The 12,220-nt window shown below is 53.8% G+C and overlaps 3 non-coding genes across 3 annotated transcripts; all 3 read left to right on the forward strand.

Moving 5' to 3' along the window:
• The first annotated feature begins 6,459 nt into the window (after positions 1-6,459).
• On the forward strand, positions 6,460-6,532 carry trnat-ugu (transfer RNA threonine (anticodon UGU)). Its single transcript has one exon. It is a non-coding gene; the product is annotated as a tRNA-Thr (tRNA).
• A 1,002-nt stretch (positions 6,533-7,534) lies between these two features.
• trnat-agu (transfer RNA threonine (anticodon AGU)) lies at positions 7,535-7,607 on the forward strand. The gene has a single exon. It is a non-coding gene; the product is annotated as a tRNA-Thr (tRNA).
• Positions 7,608-9,760: 2,153 nt separating this feature from the next.
• trnat-ugu (transfer RNA threonine (anticodon UGU)) lies at positions 9,761-9,833 on the forward strand. Its single transcript has one exon. It is a non-coding gene; the product is annotated as a tRNA-Thr (tRNA).
• Positions 9,834-12,220: the final 2,387 nt, after the last annotated feature.

Raw genomic sequence — 12,220 nt, forward strand, 5'->3', positions numbered from 1 at the left:
CCTTTCCCCACTCTCTCCCCTTCCCCACACTCTCCCCTTCCCCTCTCTCTCCCCTTCCCCACTCTCGCCCCTTCCCCTCTCTCTCCCCTTCCCCCCTCTCTCCCTCATTCCCCACTCTTCCCCTTCCCCACTCTCTCCCCTTCCCCACTCTCGCCCCTTCCCCTCTCTCTCCCCTTCCCCACTCACGCCCCTTCCCCTCTCTCTCCCCTTCCCCACTCTTTCCCTCATTCCCCACTCTCTCCCTCATTCCCCACTCTCTCCCTCATTCCCCACTCTCTCCCTCATTCCCCACTCTCTCCCCTTCCCCTCTCTCTCCCCTTCCCCTCTCTCTCCCCTTCCCCTCTCTCTCCCCTTCCCCACTCTCTCCCCTTCCCATCTCTCTCCCCTTCCCCACTCTCTCCCGTTCCCCTCTCTCTCCCCTTCCCCTCTCTCTCTGCTTCCCCACTCTCTCCCGGTCCCCTCTCTCTCCCCTTCCCCACTCTCTCCCCTTCCCCTCTCTCTCCCCTTCCCCACTCTTTCCCCTTTCCCACTCTATCTCCTTCCCCACTCTCTCCCATTCCTCACTCTCCCCTTCCCCTCTCTCTCCACTTCCTCACTCTCTCCCCTTCGCCTCTCTCTCTCCCCTTCCCCACTCTCTCCCCTTCCCCACTCTCTCCCCTTCCCTCGCTCACCCTTTCCCCTCTCTTGCTCTCCCCTTCCCTCTCTACTTTCATTCGCTCCCCACTCCTTCGCCTCTCTCTCCTTCCTCGTCTATCCTACTTCTCTCACCAACCCCTCTGTCCGCTAACCACTCCTTCCCCCTCTCTCCTTGCCTCTCTCACTTCATCCACTCTCTCCCTCCCTTCCACACACTCTCTCCTCTTCCTCCCTCTTTCCTCTCCCCCTCTGTCTCTCCCCTTCCCCTCTCTCTTCCCCCCTGTCTCCCCTTCCCCCTCTATCTCACTCCTTCCCCTCTCTTTCCCCTTCCCCCTCCCTCTCACTCATTCAATTCTCTCTTTTCCCTTCCTGTCTTTTTCCTGCTACTTCCTCTATCTTTCACAGCGCAGGTAGCTCCATAGCTCAGGGGTTAGAGCACTGGTCTTGTCAACCAGCGGTCGTGAGATCAAATCTCCCTGGGGCTTTGTCAAAATTAGCTCAGTGTTTAAATACACTGTCAATTAACAATGGGTTTAATTATAAATATTAAACAGCTCCGAGACCGAATCTTGAGCAGAAGATTCTGTCTCTTTTTACTCTTTCCCGCTCTCTCGCTTTCCCATTTCTCTTTATCACTCATTCCCCACTCCCCTTCCCCACTCTCTCCCCTTCCCCTCTCTCTACCCTTATCCCCTCTCTCTACCCTTACACACTCTCGCCCCTTACACACTCTCGCCCCTTACCCACTCTCGCCCCTTCCCCTCTCTCTCCCCTTCCCCACTCTCTCCCTCATTCCCCACTCTCTCCTCTTCCACACTCTCTCCCCTTCCCCACTCTCGCCCCTTCCCCTCTCTCTCCCCTTCCCCACTCTCGCCCCTTCCCCTCTCTCTCCCCTTCCCCACTCTCTCCTCATTCCCACTCTCTCCCCTTCCCCACTCTCTCCCCTTCCCCTCTCTCTCCCCTACCGCTCTCTCTCCCCTACCCCACTCTCTCCCTTCCCCTCTCTCTCCCCTTCCCCTCTCTCTCCCCTTCCCCACTCTCTCCCCTTCCCCTCTCTCTCCCCTTCCCCACTCTCTCCTCCCACTCTCTCCCCTTCTCCACTCTCTCCCATTCCCCACTCTCCCCTTCCCCTCTCTCTCCACTTCCCCACTCTCTCCCCTTCCCCTCTCTCTCTCCCCTTCCGCACTCCTCTCCCCTTCCCCTCTCTCACCCCGTCCCCTCTCTTGCTCTCCCCTTTCCTCTCTAATTTCATTCGGTCCCCAATCCTTCCCCTCTCTCTCCTTCCTCGTCTATGTTACTTCTCTCCCCAACCCCTCAGTCCGCTAACCACTCCTTCCCCCTCTCTCCTTGCCTCTCTCACTCCATCCACTCTCTCCCTCCCTTCCACACACTCTCTCCCCTTCCTCCCTCTTTCCTCTCCCCCTCTATCTCTCCCCTTCCCCTCTCTCTTCCCCCTGTCTCCCCTTCCCTCTCTCTCTCACTCCTTCCCTTCTCTCTCCCCTTCCCCCTCTCTCTCACTCATTCAACTCTCTCTTTTCCCTTCCCGTCTCTTTCCTGCTCCTTCCCCTGTCTTTCCTAGAGCAGGTGGCTCCATAGCCCAGGGTTTAGAGCACTGGTCTCGTTAAACCAGGGATCGTGAGTTGAAGTCTCCCTTGTCAAAATTCGCTCAGTATTTATATACAATATCAATTAACGAGGAGTTTAATTATAAATATTAAACAGCTCCGAGACCAAACCTGCAACAAAAGACTCTTCTGTTCTCCTTTTGCCCCTGACCCTGTCTTTACCCTTCTCTCTCTCTCCCGACCTTCCCCATCACTACACATTCTGCCTCTTTTTACTCTTCCCCTCCCTCTCCCATTCCCCACTTTCTCCCCTTGCCCACTCTCTCCCGTTCCCCTCTCTCTCACTCCTTCCCCACTCTCTCCCCTTCCCCACTCTCTCCCCTTCCCCTCGCTCACCCCTTCCCCTCTCTTGCTCTCCCCTTCCCTCTCTACTTTCATTCGCTCCCCACTCCTTCGCCTCTCTCTCCTTCCTCGTCTATCTTACTTCTCTCACCAACCCCTCTGTCCGCTAACCACTCCTTCCCCTCTCTCCTTGCCTCTCTCACTCCATCCACTCTCTCCTTCCCTTCCACACACTCTCTCCCCTTCCTCCCTCTTTCCTCTCCCCCTCTGTCTCTCCCCTTCCCCTCTCTCTACCCCCCTGTCTCCCCTTCCCCTCTATCTCACTCCTTCCCCTCTCTCTCCCCTTCCCCCTCCCTCTCACTCATGCAACTCTCTCTTTTCTCTTCCTGTCTTTTCCCTGCTACTTCCTCTATCTTTCACCGCACAGGTAGCTCCATAGCTCAGGGGTTAGAGCACTGGTCTTGTCAACCAGGGGTCGTGAGATCAAATCCTCCCTGGGGCTTTGTCAAAATTGGCTCATGTTTAAATGCACTGTCAATTAACAATGGGTTTAATTATAAATATTAAACAGCTCCGAGACCGAATCTTGAACAGAAGATTCTGCCTCTTTTACTCTTTCCCGCTCTCTCGCTTTCCCCATTTCTCTTTATCACTCATTCCCCTCTCCCCTTCCCCACTCTCTCCCCTTCCCCACTCTCTCCCCTTCCCTCTCTTTACCCTTACCCACTCTCGCCCCTTCCCCTCTCTCTCCCCTTCCCCACTCTCTCCCTCATTCCCCACTCTCTCCTCTTCCCCACTCTCTCCCCTTCCCCACTCTCGCCCCTTCCCCTCTCTCTCCCCTTCCCCACTCTCGCCCCTTCCCCTCTCTCTCCCCTTCCCCACTCTCTCCCTCATTCCCCACTCTCTCCCCTTCCCCACTCTCTCCCCTTCCGCTCTCTCTCCCCTTCCCCTCTCTCTCCCCTTCCCCACTCTCTCCCCTTCCCCACTCTCTCCCCTTCCCCTCTCTCTCCGCTTCCCCACTCTCTCCCCTTCCCCTCTCTCTCCCCTTCCCCACTCTCTCCCCTTTCCCACTCTCTCCCCTTCTCCACTCTCTCCCATTCCCCACTCTCCCCTTCCCCTCTCTCTCCACTTCCCCACTCTCTCCCCTTCCCCTCTCTCTCTCCCCTTCCGCACTCTCTCCCCTTCCCCTCTCTCTCCCCTTCCCCACTCTCTCCCCTTCCCCACTCTCTCCCCTTCCCCTCTCTCTCCGCTTCCCCACTCTCTCCCCTTCCCCTCTCTCTCCCCTTCCCCACTCTCTCCCCTTTCCCACTCTCTCCCCTTCTCCACTCTCTCTCATTCCCCACTCTCCCCTTCCCCTCTCTCTCCACTTCCCCACTCTCTCCCCTTCCCCTCTCTCTCTCCCCTTCCGCACTCTCTCCACTTCCCCTCTCTCACCCCTTCCCCTCTCTTGCTCTCCCCTTCCCTCTCTACTTTCATTCGCTCCCCAATCCTTCCCCTCTCTCTCCTTCCTCGTCTATGTTACTTCTCTCCCCAACACCTCAGTCCGCTAACCACTCCTTCCCCCTCTCTCCTTGCCTCTCTCACTCCATCCACTCTCTCCCTCCCTTCCACACACTCGCTCCCCTTCCTCCCTCTTTCCTCTCCCCCTCTGTCTCTCCCCTTCCCCTCTCTCTTCCCCCCTGTCTCCCCTTCCCCCTCTCTCTCACTCCTTCCCTTCTCTCTCCCCTTCCCCCTCTCTCTCACTCATTCAACTCTCTCTTTTCCCTTCCCGTCTCTTTCCTGCTCCTGCCCCTGTCTTTCCTAGAGCAGGTGGCTCCATAGCCCAGGGGTTAAAGCACTGGTCTCGTTAAACCAGGGATCGTGAGTTGAAGTCTCCCTTGTCAAAATTCGCTCAGTATTTATATACAATGTCAATTAACGAGGAGTTTAATTTTAAATATTAAACAGCTCCGAGACCAAACCTGCAACAAAAGACTCTTCTGTTCTCCTTTTGCCCCCTGACCCGTCCTTTACCCTTCTCTCTCTCTCCCGACCTTCCCCATCACTACACATTCTGCCTCTTTTTACTCTTCCCCTCCCTCTCCCATTCCCCACTCTCTCCCCTTGCCCACTCTCTCCCGTTCCCCTCTCTCTCACTCCTTCCCCACTCTCTCCCCTTCCCCACTCTCTCCCGTTCCCCTCTCTCTCCCCTTCCCCACTCTCTCCCGTTCCCCACTCTCTCACTCCTTCCCCTCTCACTCTCCTTCCCCGCTCTCTCCCCTTCCCCACTCTCTCCCGTTTCCCTCTCTCTCCCCTTCACCTCTCTCTCCTGTACCCATTTCCTCCGCTCTCTCTCCCCTTCCCCTCTCAGCCCTCCCTCTCTCTCTCATTCCTTCCCCATCTCTCCCCTTAACTTCTCTTGCCCCTTCCTTCCTCTCTCTCCCCTGCCCCTGCTAGTCTCTTCTTCCCCCTCTCTCTCACTTCTTCCCCACTCTCTCTCTCCCCTTCCCCCTCTCTCTCACTCCTTCCACTCTCTCTTTTCCCTTCCCCTCTCTTTCCTGCTCCTTCCAGTGTCTTGCCCGAAACCGGTGACTCCATAGCTCAGGGATTAGAGCACTAGTCTTGCAAACCAATTGTCGGGAGTTCAGAATTCGCAGGAGTTAAATCAAAATTCACTGTCAATTAGGAAAAGCTTCGATTATAAATATTAACAAGGGTTTTAATTATAAATATTAAACACCTCCAGGACCGACCCTGCAACAACAGGCTTTTGTCTCTCTTACACTTTCTATCCATCCAAATCTCTCTCTGCCTTTTCCCATTTGACATCTTTTTACCCCGCTCTCCCTTAACGCTATCTTGCTCTCCCCGTCTTTCACTCATTCCCCCCTCGCCACACCCTCTCTCCCCTCACTTTCAATCTTTTCCTGTCTCTCTCTCTCTCCCCTTCCCTCTCTCACTCCTTCCCCTCACTCTCTCCATCCCCTCCCCGCCCCTCCCATCCCCTTTCCCCTGTCTATCACTTCTTCCTTAATTCTACCCCACGTAAACTAGAGGTGATCTAAAACACGGCTGCCCCCGTGTCCTAACTCGCACCGAGTCACGCTCACCCATCATCCCCTGTGCTCACTGCCCCGTGTCCTAACTCGCACCCAGTCCCGCTCACCCATCACCCCCTGTGCTCGCCGACCAACATTGGCTCCCGGTTAACCAACGCCTCGATTTCAAAATTCTCATCCTTGTTTACAAATCCCTCCATGGCCCTCGCCCCTCCCTATCTCTATAACTTCCACTAGCCTCTACACCCTCCCTATCTCTGTAACTTTCTCCAGCACTACACCCTCCCTATCTCTGTAACCTCCACCAGCCCCAACACACCTCCCTATCTCTGTAACCTCCTCCAGGCCCTACACTCCTCCCTATCTCTGTAACCTTCTCCAGCCCGACACCCCTCCCTATCTCTGTAACCACATCCAGCCCCTGTACCCCTCCCTATCTCTGTACCCTCCTCCTGCCATTAAACCCCTCCCTATCTCTGTAACCTCCCCCAGCCCCAACACCCCTCCCTATCTTTGTAATCTCCTCCTGCCCCAACACCCCTCCCTATCTCTGTAACCTTCTCCAGCCCCTACACCCCTCCCTATCTCTGTAATCTCCCTTAGCCCCACAACCCCCGAGATGTCTGCGCTCCTCTAATTCAGCCCTCCTGAGCATCCCTGATTATAATCGCTCTACCATCGGTGGCCGTGCCTTCTGTTGCTTGGGCCCCAAGCTCTGGAACTCCCTCCCTAAACCTCTCCGCCTCTCTACCTCTCTTTCCCCTCTCACTCCCCTTCCCCCCTCTCTCTCCCCTTCCCCCACTCTCTCACTCCTTCCACTCTCTCTTTTCCCTTCCCCTCTCTTTCCTACTCCTTCCCCTGTTTTTCCTAGAGCAGGTGGCTCCATAGCTCAGGGGTTCGAGCACTGGTCTTGTCAACCAGCGGTCGTGAGTTTGAATCTCATTGGAGCCAAATCAAAATTAGCTGAGTATTTAAATTCACTGTCAATTAACAAGAGCTTTAATTATAAATATTAAACAGCTCTGAGATTGACCCTGGAATGACAGCTCCCCTCTCCTCTTCTCGTCCTGGTTTACTCTCTCTCCCATATTAAAAATCTCTCTTTCCCTTCCCCATCATGACTCATTCTACATCTTTTCTCACTCATTCTCCTTTCTTATCCTCTCTCCTTCCCGTCTCTCCCTCCTTCCCCTCCCCGTTCTCACCACCCCTCTCTCTCCTTCCCCTCCCTCTCTTTCCCGTTTCCCTCTCTCTCTTTCCCTTTCCTCGCTCTCCCCTTCCCCTTCCTCGCTCTCCTCTTCCCCTCTCACTCTCCCTCTTTCCGCTCTCTCTCCTCTCTCCCCTTCCCTCTCGACTTTTATTCTCTCCCCACTCCTTCCCTCTCTCTCCCCTTCCCTCTCTACTTTCATTCTCTCCCCACTTCTTCCCCTTCTCTCCCCTTCCCCTTTCTCTTCTTCCCCCTCGAGAGACACACAGAGAGAAAGTGAGAGTCTGTGAGAGAGACAGAGAGAGTGAGAAAGTGTTGTTTGTGCAATAACTGAACAGACGGAATACTGTAAACTCCGAACAGGTACAAACCTGGCTCTACTTTATTAGGGCCCAAAGTGATTACATTACAAGATGGCTGGCCTTTTATACCTGGGCCGCACACACGTGTGCACAGCCCAATGACCTCCAACAGTGGCCCCACCTGGTGGCTAGTAACCCCAAGCACACATACATGACAGAAAGAGAGAGACAGGGAGACTGAGAGATTGGGACAGAGTGTGACTGAGTTGCCTTGGGATGTTTTACTACGTGAAAGACCCGATATATCGATGTTGAGAGGCGAATATTGAAGAGACGGGGGCAGGAGTCTGGGGGATGAGACACAATCTGAGCGTTTCACTGACCCCTCCTTATTCTTCAAGCACACATCACTAACTGGGGAATGACCCACAGCCCAGCGCAGGTGGCTCCATAGCTCAGGGGTTGGAGCACTGGTCTAGTAAACCAGGGGTCGTGAGTTCAAATCTCATTGGGGCCTGCTCAAAATTAACTCAGTGTTTAAATTCGCCGTCAATTAACAAGGGCTTTAATTATGAATATTAAACAGCTCAGAGACCGACCCTGAAACAACAGGCTCCCTTCGTACCCTTCCCCCTCTCTTACACTCTCTCCTCCCTTCCCATTGTAACCCATTCAACATCTTTTTCCCAGTCTCTCACTCATTCCCCTCTCTCACCCTCTCCCCTACCCACTCTCTGTGTCTCTTCTCCCTTTCTTTTCAGATTCTCCGATAAAAATATACGAACATAAGAAATAGGAGCAGGAGTAGGCCATATGGCCCCTCGAGCCTGCTCCGCCATTTAATACGATCATGGCTGATCCGATCATGGACTCAGGTCCACTTCCCCGCCCGCTCTCTTATCCCCTTATCGTTTAAGAAACTGTCTATTTCTGTCTGAAATTTATTGAATGTCCCAGCTTCCACAGCTCTCTGAGGCAGTGAATTCCACAGATTTACAACCCTCTGAGAGAAGAAATTTCTTCTCATCTCAGTTTTGAATGGGCGGCCCCTTATTCTAAGACCATGCTCCCTAGTTCTATTCTCCCCCATCAGTGGAAACATCCTCTCTGCATCCACCTTGTCAAGCCCCCTCATAATCCTATACATTTCGATAAGATCACCTCTCATTCTTCTGAATTCCAATGAGTAGAGGCCCAACCTACTCAAACTTTCCTCAAAGTCAACCCCCTCATCCCCGGAATCAACCGAGTGAACCTTCTCTGAACTGCCTCCAAAGCAAGTATATCCTTTCGTAAATACGGAGACCAAAACTGCACGCAGTATTCCAGGTGTGACCTCACCAATATCCTGTATAACTGAAGCAAGACTTCCCTGCTTTTATACTCCATCCCCTTTGCAATAAAGGCCAAGATTCCATTGGCCTTCCTGATCACTTGCTGTACCTGCGTACTATCCTTTTGCATTTCATGCACAATACCCCAAGGTCCCGCTGTACTGCAGCACTTTGCAATCGTTCTCCATTTAAATAAAAACTTGCTCTTTGATTTTTTTGCTGCCAAAGTGCATGACCTCACACTTTCCAACATTATACTCCATCTGCCAAATTTTTGCCCACTCACCTAGCCTGTCTATGTCTTTTTGCAGATTTTTTGTGTCCCCCTCACACACTGGTTTTCCTCCCATCTTTGTATCGTCAGCAAACTTGGCTACGTTACACTCAGTCCCTTCTTCCAAGTCGTTAACCTCGATTGTAAATAGTTGGTGTCCCAGCACTGATCCCTGCGGCACCCCACTAGTTACTGGTTGCTAACCAGAGAATGAACCACTTGTGTTCCTAACACAGATGAGACTGCACACAGGGAGGTTAAAGTAACAGTGGCCTCAGTCTTTATTAAGACACTCCAGAGTGAAGAACAGGCCTTAGGGGCCGGCTTATATCCAGTGCTCCCAAGGGATGCTGGGATCCATTGGGACTTCAGGGGATGCACTCCCTGGTGGTGGATGATGGGAGTGCATGCTTTACAGATACACAACAGAACCATCTATTCTTCTCTCTCCCCTTCCCTCTCTCAGTCCTTCCCCTCTCTCTCCCATCCCCCTTAACTCTCTCTTCGTCCCTGCTCTTTCCCCCTCCCCCTCTCTCTCTCCCCTTCCCCTCCCACATTACCATTCCCCTCGCTCACTCCCCTTCCCCTCTCGCTCTCTCTCTCCCCTTTCCTCTCGACTGTCATTCTCCCCCCACTCCTTCCCCTCTCTCTCCTTCCTCCTCTAGCTTGCCTCTCTCTCCCCTCTCCCTCTCTCCCCCCTATCTCCCCTTCCCCCTCTGCTTTTTCACTCTCCCCATCACTCTCCCTCTCCCCTTCCACTCTCTTCCCTCCCCTCCCTCCACTCTCTCTCTTTACCCTTTCTTTTCAGATTCTCCCCTTCTCCCTCTCTCTCCCCTTCCTTTCTCTCTCCCCTGCCTCCTCCCTCTCTCGTCTTCCCATCTCTCTCCTCTTCCCGTCTATCCACTCCCTCTCTCCTTCTCTGACACTCCCCTCTCTCTCACTATGTCTCCCTCTCTCTCCCATCCCTCTCTTTCCCCTTCCCCCTCTCTCTCACTCCTTCCACTCTCGCTTTTCCCTTCCCGTCTCATTCCTGTTCCTTCCCCTGTAACTGCAAAAGCAGGTGGCTCCATAGCTCAGGGGTTAGAGCACTGGTCTTGTAAACCAGCGGTCATGTGTTCAAATCTCACTGGGGCCTACTCAAAGTTAAATCAATATTTAAATTCGCCCTCAATTAACAACGGTATTGAACAGCTTTGAGACTGACCCTGGAGCAACAATCTCCTTCTGTCTCCAGTAATATCACTCTCCCTTCCCATTCTGCATCTTTTTCCCGCTATCGAGCTTTCCCCATCCCTCACAGGCTCCCCTCTCCCCCTCTCCCCCACCCTTTCACCATCTCTCTCTCTTTACCCACTCCCCTTCCCCGCTCTCTTTCCCCTTCACGTCTCTTTCCACTCCTCCACTCTCGCATTCCCCTTCCCACCTCCCTCTAACCCTTCCCTTTTCTCGCTCTCCACTTCCCCTCTCTCCCCTTCTCTCTCACTTTCATTCACCGTGCACTCCTTCCCTCTCTCTCCTTCCTCCGCTATCTTCCCTCTCCCTCCCCTCCCCCTCATTCCCCTTCCCCCTCTGCCTTTTCACTCTCCCTTTCCCTCTCCCCTCCCCTCTCTCTCCTCCCCTGCCTCCTCTGTCTCTCCCTTTTCCCTTTCTTTTCAGATTCTCCCCTTCTCCCTCTCTTTCCTGTTCCGATCTCTCCTCTCCCCCTCTCTCTCCTCTGCCCCTCACTCTCTCTCCCCTTCCCTTCTCTCTCTTCCTCCATTTTTCCCCTTCCTCCTCGCTCTCAGTCCTTCCCCTCTCTCTCACTCCTTCCACTCTCTCTCCGCTTCCCCTCTCTTTCTGACTCCTTCCCCCTCTCTCTCCCTTCCCCCTCCCACTCATTCCTTCCCCTCTCTCTCTGACTCCTTCCCCCTCTCTCTCCCTTCCCCCACCCTCTCATTCCTTCCACTCTCTCTCTCACTCCTTCCCCCTCTTTTTCCCTTTTCTTCCTCTTTCCCCTGCCACAGCCCTCCCTTCCCCCCTCTCTCCCCTTCCCGCTCTCTACCTCCCTGTCTCCCTTCCCTCTCTGTCACCTTCCCTCTCTCACTCCTCCCCTCTCTTCCCCTCCCCCTCTCACTCCTTCCACTCTCTCCCTCCCTTCCACACTCTCTCTCCCCTTTCCCCCCTTTCTCCTCTCGCCTCTCTCCCTCCCTTCCACACACTCTCTCTCTCTCTCTCCCCTTCCCCTCTCTCTCTCCTTCTGCTCCCTCTCTTTCCCCTTCCCTTCCTCTCTCACTCCTTTCACACTCTCTTTCCCCTTTCCCCCTCTCACTCCTTTCCCTCCCTCTCTTTCCCCTTCCCCCTCTCTCTCACTCCTTCCCCTCTCTGTCTCCTCTTCCCCCTCTCTCTCACTCCATCCCCCTCTCTCTCACTTCTTCCCTCTCTGTCTCCCCTTCACCCTCTCTCTCACTCCTTCCCCTCTCTGTCTCCTCTTCCCCCTCTCTCTCACTCCTTCCTGCTCTCTCTCACTCCTTCTCTCGCTGTCTCCCCTTCCCCCCTCTCTCTTTCCTTCCACGCTCTCTTTTCCCTTCCCCTCTCTTTCCTGCTCCTTCCCCTGTCTTTCCCAGAGCAGGTCTCATGAGTTAGAGCAATGGTCTAGTAAACCAGCGGTCGTGAGTCCAAATCTCACTGGGCCTACTCAACATCAGCTAATTTATTAAATTCACCGTCTATTAACAAGGGCTTTAATTATAAATATTAACCAGCTCTGAGACCGACCCTGGATCAACAGGCTTCCCCTGTCTCTCTTACACTCTCTCTCCCCTTCCAAATCTTTCTCTGCCCTCCCCATCACTGTTATGTTCAGAATAAATCCACAGGACTGTATCGTAAGCTAAAACTATTGTGACCTTGGTCTTTTTATTGAGACCCCAGAGTGGGAAAGCAGCATGGTAGATCACCTTATGTACCTGCTTGCCCCAGGGTGCACAAGTGACCCTTAGGCCTCCCACAGGTGTGCCCCCTAGTGGCAAGTCTTACATATTGGTGAGGTTTACGTGCATATATAACATCACTCCGCCCCCCAGCCCCATCCAAAGGCTTATGTACAAGTTATTTGCAAGTTGAGGTGATATGACGCCCTGTGTCCCCGGGTCGATCACCTGATTTGAATTCTTGGCATGGGTGAGTTGGTCGGAACGTTGCTGCCTGGCCGAGTGGCTGGTGTGATGGGACTGACGTGGCCAGTTCTTTTCACAATGGTGGCCTGTTTATCGATAGTTTTCAGTCTGGTCTGGTCCAAACGCTTTCTGCGTTTGCCCAGTATATGGTTTCACAACCAAACACTCCATTTTCATCACACACACACACACTCCATTCCCCTCTTTGGCTAACACAGTGCTCTCGGCCCATCTGGGGTCCCTGAATATTGTCGACGTCACTTACTCTGATGTGGCGTGGAGGGGGGCGTACGATCGTGGTGCATTCTCTGCTGAAAGCATACAGAAGGCTCGGTCCTGAGCGATTCTGCCTGGTGACTGCGTAGCA

The sequence above is a fragment of the Pristiophorus japonicus genome, unplaced genomic scaffold, assembly GCF_044704955.1.
Source record: "Pristiophorus japonicus isolate sPriJap1 unplaced genomic scaffold, sPriJap1.hap1 HAP1_SCAFFOLD_416, whole genome shotgun sequence".
In the NCBI taxonomy this organism is placed as follows: Eukaryota; Metazoa; Chordata; class Chondrichthyes; family Pristiophoridae; genus Pristiophorus; species Pristiophorus japonicus.